Genomic DNA, 12,840 nt, shown 5'->3' with positions numbered 1-12,840 from the left:
TACGTACGTAGTTGGAGAATGCTGTATGTTGTACTACATACGACGCATCTTATTTATTTGTTTTCATTCTTCCTACCTGCCCAGATTAGCACCTCTGAGTAGTGTCCGTCAGTGTTAGTTTTCGAAAGACTATGAGGCCTTGAAGGGCTACTCCCCGCACCTGTTTCATCTCCCTACACATACAAACAAACCTGTTTTCATGGCTGGTGTGATAAATTCTAATGAAATGGTGAGTTTCCACAAGAGAATTTGATTGTTGCCAAAACTGTAATGATAAGTGTGATGAAGTTTAATGATAATGTGATAATTGTAATGGTGTGATAAATGTGTAACGAGAAGTTGGGACAGTAAAAAGAGAAATCGGAAACAAATTATTGCTTTTTTTCCCCTTTCTTATGCATGCATTTATAGCATTATTCAACTTTATATTGATGACTTTGATGGTTATAAATATTTGTATGCGTCTGTGTTAGTTCTGGAATGACTATGAAGCCTTGTAAGGCCACTCCCCACACCTGTTTTATCTCCCCACACCTACATACATACCTGTTTTTATGGCTGGTATGACAAATCCCATTGAAATGGAGGATTTCCACAAGAGAATTTGGTTGTTGCCAAAAATTTTCTCCCCAAGTACCACCAAGGCCTTGTAGGCCTACTCCCCACACTAGTTATCTCCCCACACCTACATGCACACCTGTTTTCATGGTAGATGTCACAGAACACAATGAAGTGCTTTCTGTTCATGCAAAAAGCTGGTTATTTCCAACCCCCATACCTATAGGCTTACTCTCCACAGCCTACTTTATCTCCCCACAGTCTAGTAATCTCCCCACACCTACATACACCTGTTTTCATGGTTAGTGTGACAAAACACTTTGAAATGACCTGTTTCAATAAGAAAAATAAGTAGTTATCCAAATATTCATGTTTTCGATTGTTGTCGAGGGGTAACTATCATATACTTTTTTTTTCTTAACTTTGACGCGCGATTGTGCGGTAACTATTAGGCCTACGGGGGTACGGATTGCGTTGTCAGGTGTGTAAATTCTTCCTCTTTAGCCAGAACACAGTCAATTTGCCCTTGGTGAAAGTCGCCAAAACATCCCCGAATGGAGTGCTTCAGAAAAGCTTGGTATTCCGGTAGATGTCACTACCATGGGGACAAAAGCATTCCCCGCGCTGTTTAAACTATATTTTTCTTTGTTAAATATCTACACTCTTATGAGAAACTGTGAATTATAGTAATGTCATATACCGTAATATAAATAATACAAATAAAACACGTATATAAAACTGTTATGCTGGGTGTTTTTAGTCCGACCTCTCGTCCTAAGAACACCAGCGACTGAGCGGGGTCCTCTTTCCGGACCGGAAGTAAAGCACCCACAAAGGAACAGGACATAAAAACCAGGCAGTACACCTTAACACATCTATTGTCTTAATTCTTACACCGTGACAATATACACAAAGAGATATTGGATATGTATAGAGACAGGAAACACAGAATTAGCCTTTAATACAAATGATTAGGGTTACACTCACAATAGGCCAATCTTCACTTGTACATGGATATTTGGTACTAATATTATATTACCCGGATACTGTTTCTAGATAGAGATGGCGTTTTATATACTGAGTTCGTTTCACTACGAGAGGACGTGACCAAGAGTGGGGGGAATAAATATTACCATAAGTGGGTAGGATACGGGTCGCGACACTCGCTGGAGTCAGTCGCAGTAGCACTAGTTCACAAGTTTCTGATGAACCCCGCACACCTCTGATTTGAACCCACGATTTCTATAAGTCTTCCCCTATATAGTTATTGGTCTTTTCTGTTCTGCCAGGTACCGAGTCACTATGCACTGTGGGTAACTCTAGTCACTTATGTATCACTTGGGCCTTTACTCTGTCGTTCGTCACTGTACACTGCTGTATTGATTGTTCACTGTACTAGCGTTATTGGTGTCACTATGTACCCGTATTTTCCCTGGGTATCACCTGCTACTTGTCCTGGGCGTGAGAGGGGAGCCCTATGGGGAGCCCTTCTGCAGGGGGCAAAGCACTGTCCGTAGGGGCGTCACTGCCCGGGTTGTAGTTGTTGTTGGGGTGCAGGGAGGCCCTCCGATCTGGGGGCCTTGACCTGGGAGGCGGCCCTCACACTGGGGCCGCGTCGGTGGGGTGCAGGGAGGCCCTCCGGTCTGGGGGCCTCGACCTGGGAGGTGGCCCTCGGGACTAGGGCCGAACAGCTGCAGGAGGCGGGCCTGGCGCCTCTGGCTCCGAGGAGAGAGAGAGCCCGGGTTGTCTGGGCCTGGGGGCTGCTGGCCAGACCTGGGAGTCCGGGGACTGCGGCCGCCTACAGGAGAAAGCCCCGTCAGGGGTGAACCGCAGCGTTGCCTCCATTGGGTGTCCGTCAGGGACAGGGACCTCCCAGGGGTAGGTGGTAGGGCTTGGACTGGGCCACATCACCACTCCGACAGCACCTCCGGGGAACTGCTCCTGTTGGGAGACAAAGGGCGTCCCACGCAGCCAAGAGGAAAAGGGTCGGCCGCTCAAGGGTCCTCCTGCTTCGGGAGGGCCTTCGGAATCACAAATGAGGGGCGTACAGTGGCCACTCCCTCCTCGTCACGTACGGTGGCCGTGAATGCGGTTTCGTGACTCCTAGGGCTCGCAGCTGAAGGGCGTACGGTAGCCGCTCCTTCTCCCGCACGTACTAAGACAGTGCTGGCGGTGCTGCTCCCGAAGGAGGAAAAGGCAGGAGAGGGGTGCACGGGGGCAGCGCCCTCTCCAGTGTTTGTTGAGGCTGTAGCCGAGGGTCTGATTACCCTTGCACACACTGCGGCCGTAGCCGTGTGCCTGCCTACCTGCCGGAAAGTAACTGAAGGGCGTATGGTGGCCGCTCCTTCCCCGTCACATATGGTGGCCGTGAACGCGGTGTTACTCCCATAGGAGGAAAAGGCAGGAGAGGGGTGCACAGGGGCAGCTCCCTCTCCGGTACGTACAGAGGCCGCAGCCTAGGGTCTACTTACCCTGGTATGTACAAAGGCCATAGCCGTGGGCCTGCCTGCCCTTTGGGAAGTAACTGAGGTGTTACTCCCATAGTAGGAAGCAATAGTGGATGAGGGGTGTACGGTGGCCACTCCCTCCCCATCATGTATGGTGGCCGTGCTTGCAGTTCCACTATTCCTCTCTCTGCCAGTCGGGGCGTGTTCAATAACTAACGCCCCGAGGCCGTTCCTAGAGGTGGCTGTGACTGAGGGGGGTATAGTGGCCACTCCCTCCCCCTTCACGTACAGTGGCCATGATGGCGGTGTCACAGGAGGAAACAAATGAAGGGCGAACAGTGACCGCTCCTTCCCCAGTACGTACGGTGGCCATGCCGTGGTGTTGCCTGGGACTGACTCTGGATCAGTCCCACCTCGAACCTGGTGAAGGCTGCCCCACTTGCAGAGTCGTTGCCTCTTCCCGCTTACTTGGTGTTGGGACAGTTGCGGGGAAGAGGGACTCAGGACAGGGGTGTCCCGGTGACCCTCTTGTTCCGGGTCAATAGCCCTGCCGTGGTGTCCTCCTGGGGTGGTGGTGTGGTAGTGGCTTGGTGGTGGGGTGGGGGGTGGCGGGGTGGGTGGTCCGGCGGTGCCGGGTATTTTAATAACATAGCGAGAATTGTTTATATTTAACATAAACGGAATTTAAAATATCATTGATGGCATGTGATGGCAACTCGTCATTTCAGAGGTCCTATATTATTTAATTTCTGCTACATTTAGTGCAAGTTAGATTCTTAATACATAGATTGTTCAGACTGTAAATTACGCATAGTGGGTATCTTGACTTATTCAGTCTCTGTGTGGGCAGAAATTAATGTTGAGTAAATACTGGGACTCAATATTTTGCTCACTCCCTTCACGCATGCGCACAAGACAGTCCAGTGGTTAAGGTTTTTCACGAGAAGTTTGTTTTCAAAGCAAACGCACGAGGCCTAATGCTTAAAATAATACAATTTAGACTACTTGTGGTCTGGTTAGGTTAGAAAAAGTAAGGTACTGTAATTGCTTTGGAAGGTCTGAGGGGACAACACTACGGCCTACTCAAACCGTGGCAACACGTACGGGTCTTGTGCTGTTTCGACGTGAAGGGAGTGAGCAAAATGTTGAGTCCCAGTGTTAACTCAACATTAAATTTCTGCCCACATAGTGACTGAATGGGTCAAGATACCCACTAGGCGTATTTTACAGTCTGAACAAACTATGTATTAAGAACCTAGCTTGCACTAAATGTAGCAGAAATTAAATAATGTAGGACCACTGAAATGACGGGTTGCCATCACGTGCCATCAATGATATTTTAATTTCCGTTTATGATAAATATAAACAATTCACGCTATGTTATATATACACGTGTTCTATTTATATTATTTATACGGTATATGACATTACCATGACTTACAGTTTCACACAAACAGTTTATATATTTAACGAAGAAAAATATGCTGTTTAAACAGCACGGGGAATGTGTTTATCCCACTGGTGATGACATCTACCGAAATACTAGCTTTGAAAATACCCCATTGCGGTTGTGTAAGGTACCCTGCCTGAAACAATTGCGGTCTTAAGGGGTTAAGGGTCAGCTTCCCGTCCCTTGAACGCCTAGTGTGCAGCTGGGTTCTCTTTCTAGACCGGAGCTTAGACAAATGAGAGGCAGGACACAAAAACTCAAGGCAACAAACTTACACGTGTATTGACAAATTCTATATGTGGAACAGGTAGATGTCACAACAACAGGAATCTGGGCAATTATAAGACATATGCAAGGATCATGGGCAGTAGTATCATGCAGGATACTATTACCACAATAGTTCAGGGCAATAGGTGAATAGCACAATGAACAGTATTTAAGGTCTTTTGAGCACGGGAATAGGTCACGGTCACTTTGAGGGAAATATACACTGTGTTTAGGATGGGCAACTTATTCACAGATCTCGTAGTACAGAGGAATCACACTATGAGGGCCGTGTCTATTGTTCGCTGAAATCACTGCACTCTTGTTGGGTCTTCCTTATTTCCCTCACTGATTCACTATCTGCCCCAAACCGTGACTATCACACATTAATATATCTCGGACTTAGATTTCCTGGGATAATATAGCACACTGCCCAATATTCAGGTCACTATCACACTGTCACTGCACTTTCACTGTCACTCACTGTCGGTGGGGTGGTGGCGTGGTTAGGGGGCGGCGGGAGAACTCACAGCCCAACTCCTGATGGGGGATGGGTCCCGCCTGTGGCCTCTGTATCCAGCGGCCACGGGATCACTTGTAGGGGCGTCCTCTCATGTCCAGGGCTGTGGGCGGCGAAGGGCCCTGCACTGTCAGGACTGGGAACTGGGGTGCGGCCCTCAGGGCTGGGACCATAGAGCCTCCTGAATCGCTCACTTAGGCGCCTGATGGAGGACAAGGGTTGTCTGCGTCGGGGTAGGGAGAGGCCTCGCCCGGGGGTCTTGGGGGTGGCCTCGCAGTCCTGGTGGCTGCAGTCTCCTGCCATCAACAACTCCGTCAACGGTGAGCTGCAGCATCGGACTTCATCGGTGTCCATCAGGTAGGGTCCCTCTGGAGCCAGCTAGGCAGAGAACAACCCTGGGGATAGCACAGGGCCTCTCCACAGGTCCTTGGAGCTGAGGCGATCCTCCTGTGGGTTGCCTCTCTGGTGGTGGACAATAGGGTTGTCTACGCCCCTGCCTGTTGGCAAGTCTGAAGGCAGAGGACCTCCTCGTAGCGGAGTCACAGGGGGCGAGGGGCTTTGGTGCTCCTCCACGGCTTGGCTACCAGCCGTCACTGGGTTCCCGTGGGCAATGAAACAAGGGCTGCTACCGGCTGTCCCTTTGTCATAGGCATGGCTACCGGCCGTCTCCTGGGCCTGACTCTCTGACAGGGAAGCAGGCAAAGTGCAGCTACCAGCTGTCACGTGCCTGCCACTGTGGCTACCGGCTGTTGGCTTGTCCCTGTATCGAGAACAATGTGCCGACAAGGAGCGGCTACGGGCCATCTCCTGCCGACGGGCACGGCTACCGGCCATCGCCTGTGTCCTGTTCTTGGAGGCAACCTGACAGCGGAGCAGCTACCGGCCGTCTCCTGCTGTGTGGCCTGGCTACAGGCCGTGGTCATTTAAGGGCACGGATACTGACCATTGCCGCAGCCCGGCTACAGGCCGTGGCTCTTAGGGGGGAACGGCTACAGGCCATCTCCTGAACTTCAGAGTGGCTACAGGCCATCTCTTGTTGGGCTTCAGAGCGGCTACAGGCCGTCTCTAAATATGCACGGCTACTGGGCATTGCTGGGTGCTGCTAGGAGCTGTAGAGTCAGCTCCACCCCGATCCTGTCGAGGGTCAGCTCACCCGTAAGGTAGTCTCAGTTTCCTGCCATGGTGGCAGTGGGCGAGTTCCAGGTCACAGGGGCGCGTGGCCCAGGCAGACTTATGTTCCTGTCGTCTGTGGTTGGGTCACCTCTGTCTGCCCCTCCATAGGCTCCTCCTGGGGGTATTGTGTTGCCCTCAGTCACTATTCCTGGCATTTTAGGTACATGTACTGTGCAGTCCATTGTATTTTTGTAAGGTAATATACATGTAGGACTGGTTAGCCTGTGTTTGAGCCCTATTCCTTTGTTGCATGCTCTTGCCCGGTCCTGAGCAAAAGAACCCAAGTCCGTGCGCATGTTCTGTATTCAAGTTGAGCCGAGAACACGCTGCATAAGAAAAATAATAAATTCTTAAACTTCAGCTGAGTTTTCTTATTTTACTAACATAATTTTATTACTGGACTGGAGGCATAAATGTGAACCAAGACAGGCAAGAGTGAAGCGACTTTCCTCCAGCAATTGGAGCGTACGATATACCATTTTACTTAGACTGTGTGATATATTACATTGACAGAAAGTCGTCGTGTGTTTTTAAAGCCCTGTTGTGTGCGTACCAGTATTGCCCTCGAATCTGCTATATTTATACATGCTGGTTCCGGAAATAACTGGAAGCACAAAGTCCAAGCCATAATGAAGAAAAGGGTGGTAAACCCTTGACAAGAGAATTAGCAGTCAGTAAAGGCGTGGGAACGAAGTGAAAATGGGGATCTTCATTGACAGTTAAAATAATAAACAGTAAAATGCCGGGAATAATAGTGACTGAGGGCAACATGACATCCCCAGGAGGAGCCTACGGAGGGGTGAACAGAGCGCAACCCTACCCCGGGCAACAGGGACATAAGTCCGCCTGGGCCACGTGCCCCTATGACCAGGAACTCACCCGCCCCCACCATAGCAGGAAAAGGAGACTACCTTGTGGGCGAGCTGACCCTCGACAGGATCGGGGTGGAGCTATTACTCTAGTTCCAGGCAGTACCCCAGTGATGGCTGGTAGCCGCGCCCTTCTTGAGATGGCCTGCAGGTGCTCACCCCTTCTTCAGGAGATGGCCGGTAGCCGCTCCTGCCTTCGTATTGAGACGGCCGGTGGCCACTCTGAAGGTGCCCTTGAGATGGCCAGCAGCCGCTTACTCCTTTTTCAGGAGATGGCTGGTAGCTGCTCCCACCTTCATCTTAAGATGGCCGGTAGCCGCTCTGAAGATGCCCATGAGACGGCCAGTAGTCGCTCCTGCCTTCGTACTGAGACGGCCGGTAGCTGCTCTGAAGGTGCCCTTGGGACTGCCGGTAGCCGCTCATCCCTCCTTCAGGAGATGACCAGTAGCCGCTCACCCCTCCTTCAGGAGATGACCAGTAGCCGCTCACCCCTCCTTCAGGAGACGGCCGGTAGCCGCTCCCCCGCACAGGTCACAGCCAGTAACCGGGCCCCTAAAAGGCCACGGCCAGTAGCCGGGCCCTACAGCAGGAGGTAGCCAGCAGCCACTCCTCCGTCAGGTGCTGCCAAACCCCCACAGCGTGATATCCTCCAGGAGGAGAGTCACAGTCCCGAGGACCTGTGGAGAGGCCCTGTGCTATCCCCAGGGTTGTACTCCACCCAGCCGGCTCCAGAGGGACCCAACCTGACGGACTTTGACGACGACAGATGCCGCTGCTCACCCCTGATGGCGTCCCTGACGGCAGGAGGGCACAGTCACCGGGCCCCCGTGGCTGCCCCCAGGACCCCCGGGCAATGCCTCTCCCCATCGCGACACCAACGACCCTTGTCCTCCATCACGTGCCTGAGTGCGCTTTTCAGGGAGTTGTTCGGCCCCAGCCCTTACAGTGCAGGGCCCTTCGCCGCCCCTAGCCCCGGACGAGAGAGGACGCCCCTACGAGTGATCCCGTGGCCGCTAGATACAGAGGCCACAGGCGGGACTCAGTTCCCATCAGGAGTCGCGCTGTGAGTCCTCCCACCGCCCCACTAACCACACCGCCCCACCGACAGTGAGTGGCAGTGAATAGCGCAGTGACAGTATGATAGTGACTAGAATATCGGGCAGGTGATATCCAAGAGAATGTAAGTCCAAGGCCTAGTAATATATGATACCTGAGACCCGGGCGAACAGTGGCACAGTGAGAGTAAGAAGAGAGATCTAATAAGAGTGCAGTGATTTCAGTAAATATCGGACTCGGCCTTTATGGTGAAATTCCTCTGCACTACAAGACCAGTGTAATACTTGTCCAATCTCAGTACAGTTTCTATTCCCCGCCAAGTTATAGTGAACTATTCCCTTGCCTGAAATACTACGAACACTATTTATTGTGCCATTCACCTGCTATCCTGAATTATTGATTAATTAGTATCCAGCGCGATACTACCATACTAGTACATGATTTATAATTGTCCAGATTCCTGTTGTTGTGACATCTATCTGTTCCACAAATAGAGTTAGTCAATACACGTGTAAGGTTGTTGCCTTGAGTTTTTGTGTCCTGCCTCTCTCTTATTTGTCTAAGCTCCGGTCTAGAAAGAGAACCCAACTGCACACTAGGCGTTCAAGGGATGGGAAGCTGACCCTTAAATACCTTGCATAACAAACAGCTCGGCAGCCAAATTGTCTGTGCTATGCGAGGTGTTTTAGGAGTCAGCTTCCCGTCCCTTGAACGCCTAGTGTGCAGCTGGGTTCCCTTTCTAGACCGGAGCTAAGACAAATAAGAGAGAGGCAGGGCGCAAAAGCTCAGGGCAACAACCTTACACGTACATTGGTAAATTCTAATGTGGAACAGATAGATATCACAAACAGGAATCTAGGCAATCATACAACATATGTACTGAGCTCAGGAGTAGCAGTATCTTGCAGGATGATGTTGAGACAATAGTTCGGAATGAAAGTGTATAGTACAATGAACAGCACTTAAGGTGCTGGACAGGGGAATCAGTCACTTTAGCTTTGAGGGAAATTTACACTGGTTGGAATGGGTAGCGTGGCTATTGGTCTTATGTCGCGGAAGTATTATATTACTAGAGTTGAGTACCCAGTCTCTGTAGTCGCTGTAATCACTGTTCGGCTTCTCTTGCCCTGTCACCATTTCACTGTTGGTTTACACTCCCGGTCCTGTGACACTGGTAGAATTTGGGCTTAGTTTCCCTCTGGTATTCTAAAAAAAAAAAGGCCTGATGTTTTAGGTCACTGTTTCAATGTTTGTCTATACCTCCGGTAATGTAACTGATAGAATTTGGGCCTAGTTTCCTTCTAGTATTCTAACACACTGCCCGATGTCTATGTCACTTTTTCACTGTCACTGCACTTCCACTGTCACTGTCGGGGCTGGGTAGGGTGGCGGCGTTGGTGGAGGGCAGCCGGGGAGCTCACAGCCCGGCTCCTGAAGGGGGCTGAGCTCCGCCAGGGGCCTCCATATCCTGCGGCCATGGGATCACTCTTAGGGGCATCCTCTCTCGTTCAGGGCTGCATGCGGCGAAGGGCCCCACACTGTTGGGGCTGGGAACTGGGGTCCGGCCCTCGGGACTTGGGCTGAAGAGTTTCATGAAGCACTCACTCAGGTGCCTGACAGAGGACAAGTGTTGTCTGCATCAAGGTGGGGAGAGGTCCCGCTCAGGGGTCCTGGGGCAGCCTCGGGGGCCCTTCGGCTGCAGTCTCCTGCTGTCTTGGATGCCGTCAGCAGTGGGCTGCGGCATCAGCCTCTGTCGGAGTCCGTCAGGTAGAGTCTGTCTGGAGCCGGCTGTGCAGAGAATAGCCCTGGAGATAGTACAGGACCTCTCCATGAATCCTCGAGGCTGAGGCCTTCCTCCTGAAGGTTGCCTTGCTGGTGGTGGACTGTAAGGTCATCTGCACTCCTGCCACTCGGCAGGTCTAATGGCAGAACGCCCTCTCATGGTGGAGTCAAAGGGGGCGAGGGGCTTTGGTGCTCCTCCCTGGTGCGGCTACCAGCCGTTGCTGGGTTCCCATGGGCAATGAAGTAGCTGTGGCTACTGGCCGTCGCCTGGGCCTGACTCCTTGATGGAGATACAGGCAAAGTGCAGCTAACAGCCATCCTTGCCTGTCGGCACGGCCACCGGCTGTAGCCCGAGCCCTGTATGGAGGACGATGTGCTGACGAGGAGCGGGTACAGGCCATCTTCTGCCGATGGGTGCAGCTACCGGCTGTCACCTGTGTCTTGTCCTCTGAGGCAACTACAGGAGGAGAGGGGACGTACCTTTCTCTCTCCAGTGTGGCTACCGGCCATTGCTGGTTCCTGTAGGGGGGTATAGCAGCACTTGACGGAGGCACGACTACTGGCCGTCTCCTACCATGGGGCCTGGCTACAGGCCGTGGCCTTTTAAGGGTGCGGCTACCAGCCATCGCCTTGAACCCCGCTACAGGCCGTGGCTTTAAAGGGGGAGCGGCTACAGGCCATCTCCTGCAGGGCAGAGCGGCTACTGGGCTTCTCTGGGAAGCCTTCCGAGCGGCTACAAGCCGTCTCTGGGAGGTCTGAGCGGCTACAGGCCGTCTCACAAAGGGCGCGGCTACTGGCCGTTGCTGGGGTGCTGCTTGGAGCTAAGGAAGTAGCTCCACCCCAATCCGGTCGAGGTTCAGCTCGCCCACAGGGTAGTCTGTTTCCTGCTATGGTGGCGGCAGGCGAGTTCGGGTCATAGGGGCGCGCGGCCCGGGCAAATTTACGTCCCTGTCGCCCGGCGTCGGGCCGCGCTCTGTCTGCCCCTTCGTAAGTCCATAGGCTCCTCCTGGGGGTGTTGTGATGCCCTCGGTGACTATACCCGGCATTTTAGTCTGCTTATTCTGCTTCACATACAAAAACGTTTTATTAAAATAGGCTCTATTGAGTGCCCTGCGCATAACAACTTGAAATAACCATAACAAGATTTCAATGATTTATTGAGGGCAATCCCGAGCTACCTCTTTCGAGGCATGCGAGATAAAATATGTAGGCTATTAAGAACATAAAAACAGTTCAAAATATTATTTTTGGCAAATACTACTGTCATAGGAATAGGAGGTAAAGAGCTTCAGACGGCGTCCGTCAGTCATTTGTTTATGGTGCATCGTTACTAAGGTGGTTGCTAGGGACGCCGCCGATTTGTTTGTGGTGTATCGTCTCTTGGACCACTTAGTCTGGGAAGAATGAAGAAGCGTTTCGATCACTTACTTTGTTAATTTTCATCATTTAATTGACTTAGCAAAGGTTAGTCTCCGTTCTCACCAGGTCGCTCAGTTCCCCACACCATTAGCCTAATGCTGGCGTAAGTTTTGAGTCAAGTATATAACACTTGATGTAGTGCTGCCTACTTCCTTAGCCTTTATTATTATTTTTCTGTTCCTGTCCTCCTCTCTTCCTATTTCTCCCATCTTTCCTGTCACTTCTTACTGCTTTTCTTTCCTTTACAGGTGGCTTTACATTGAGTGACAAGCCAAATGGTTTCCTTCAAGCCAGGAAATCATTTACAACGCCGGGTGGTAACGGTAAATTTTTGCAAGTGGACAATACACCCCGCAGGTAGTGCAATATATTTTTCTGGTAGTTTTTGATGCAATTCTGAAAAAAATAAGTAAAAAAACGACTCAAATCACATCAAAATCCACCAGAAAAATATACTGCACCACCGGGTAACATGGAACAGACGAAACCTAACCAAACAGATTTAACGTAACCTCCCCAAACGCAGTAAACCTAACAAAACGTAACCGAGCATACCTAACCTCTCCTTGGAGAATACGTAATGTAACCTCACGAAACACAGTAAACCTAACCAAACCTACCCCAACATACCTAACCTATCCTAGGAGAATACGTAACATAACCTCACCAAACAAAGTAAACCTAACCAAACCTACCCCAACATACCTAACCTATCCTAGGGGAATGCTTACCCTTGAGATACGATTGTCCAGAACGAGGGTCGTCTGGCAATAACGTCGTGGTTCCAGAACCTTTGAATCCAGTGGTTTATGAACAATATAATTTTTCAAGCCAGAAGGTGTGTTGTCCAGAAAAGTTCCTTTGGAGTAAGAAACAAAGACTAAAATGTATCCGTTTCTTGGTTTTTGCGTACTTGCTGGGCAATAAACTTCTGAAGGTAATACACCGTGTCCTCCTCAGATTTCGATTGGAAATGCTTTATCACTCGTAAATAATCAGTATCACACCAGGGACCCACAGCACATCTTTCTTCTTCAGAGGCCATAGCGAGAAGGATTTGAATTTTCCATCCACGTTGAATCAAAAAGCACAATTTAAAATACTTGGCCAAATTCCATCACGTGACCTAAAGTAGGCATATGAGTGGGTGATACAAACCTACGAGACGCATGCACAGTCAAAGGGAAGAGAAACAAACGTACGAACACAAGCATTTTTTACCTGGAGTGGCCGAGTGAAGATCCAAGGTACCTGGTAGGTTTATTTGGGAATTTTAAATTAAATTCATTATCTCTGAAAATA

The sequence above is a fragment of the Coenobita brevimanus genome, chromosome 58, assembly GCF_032717465.1.
Source record: "Coenobita brevimanus isolate Jiangsu-jjx chromosome 58, ASM3271746v2, whole genome shotgun sequence".
Taxonomy (NCBI): domain Eukaryota; kingdom Metazoa; phylum Arthropoda; class Malacostraca; order Decapoda; family Coenobitidae; genus Coenobita; species Coenobita brevimanus.
The sequence above is the reverse complement of the archived record's forward strand: the minus strand, read 5'-3'. Positions refer to the sequence as shown.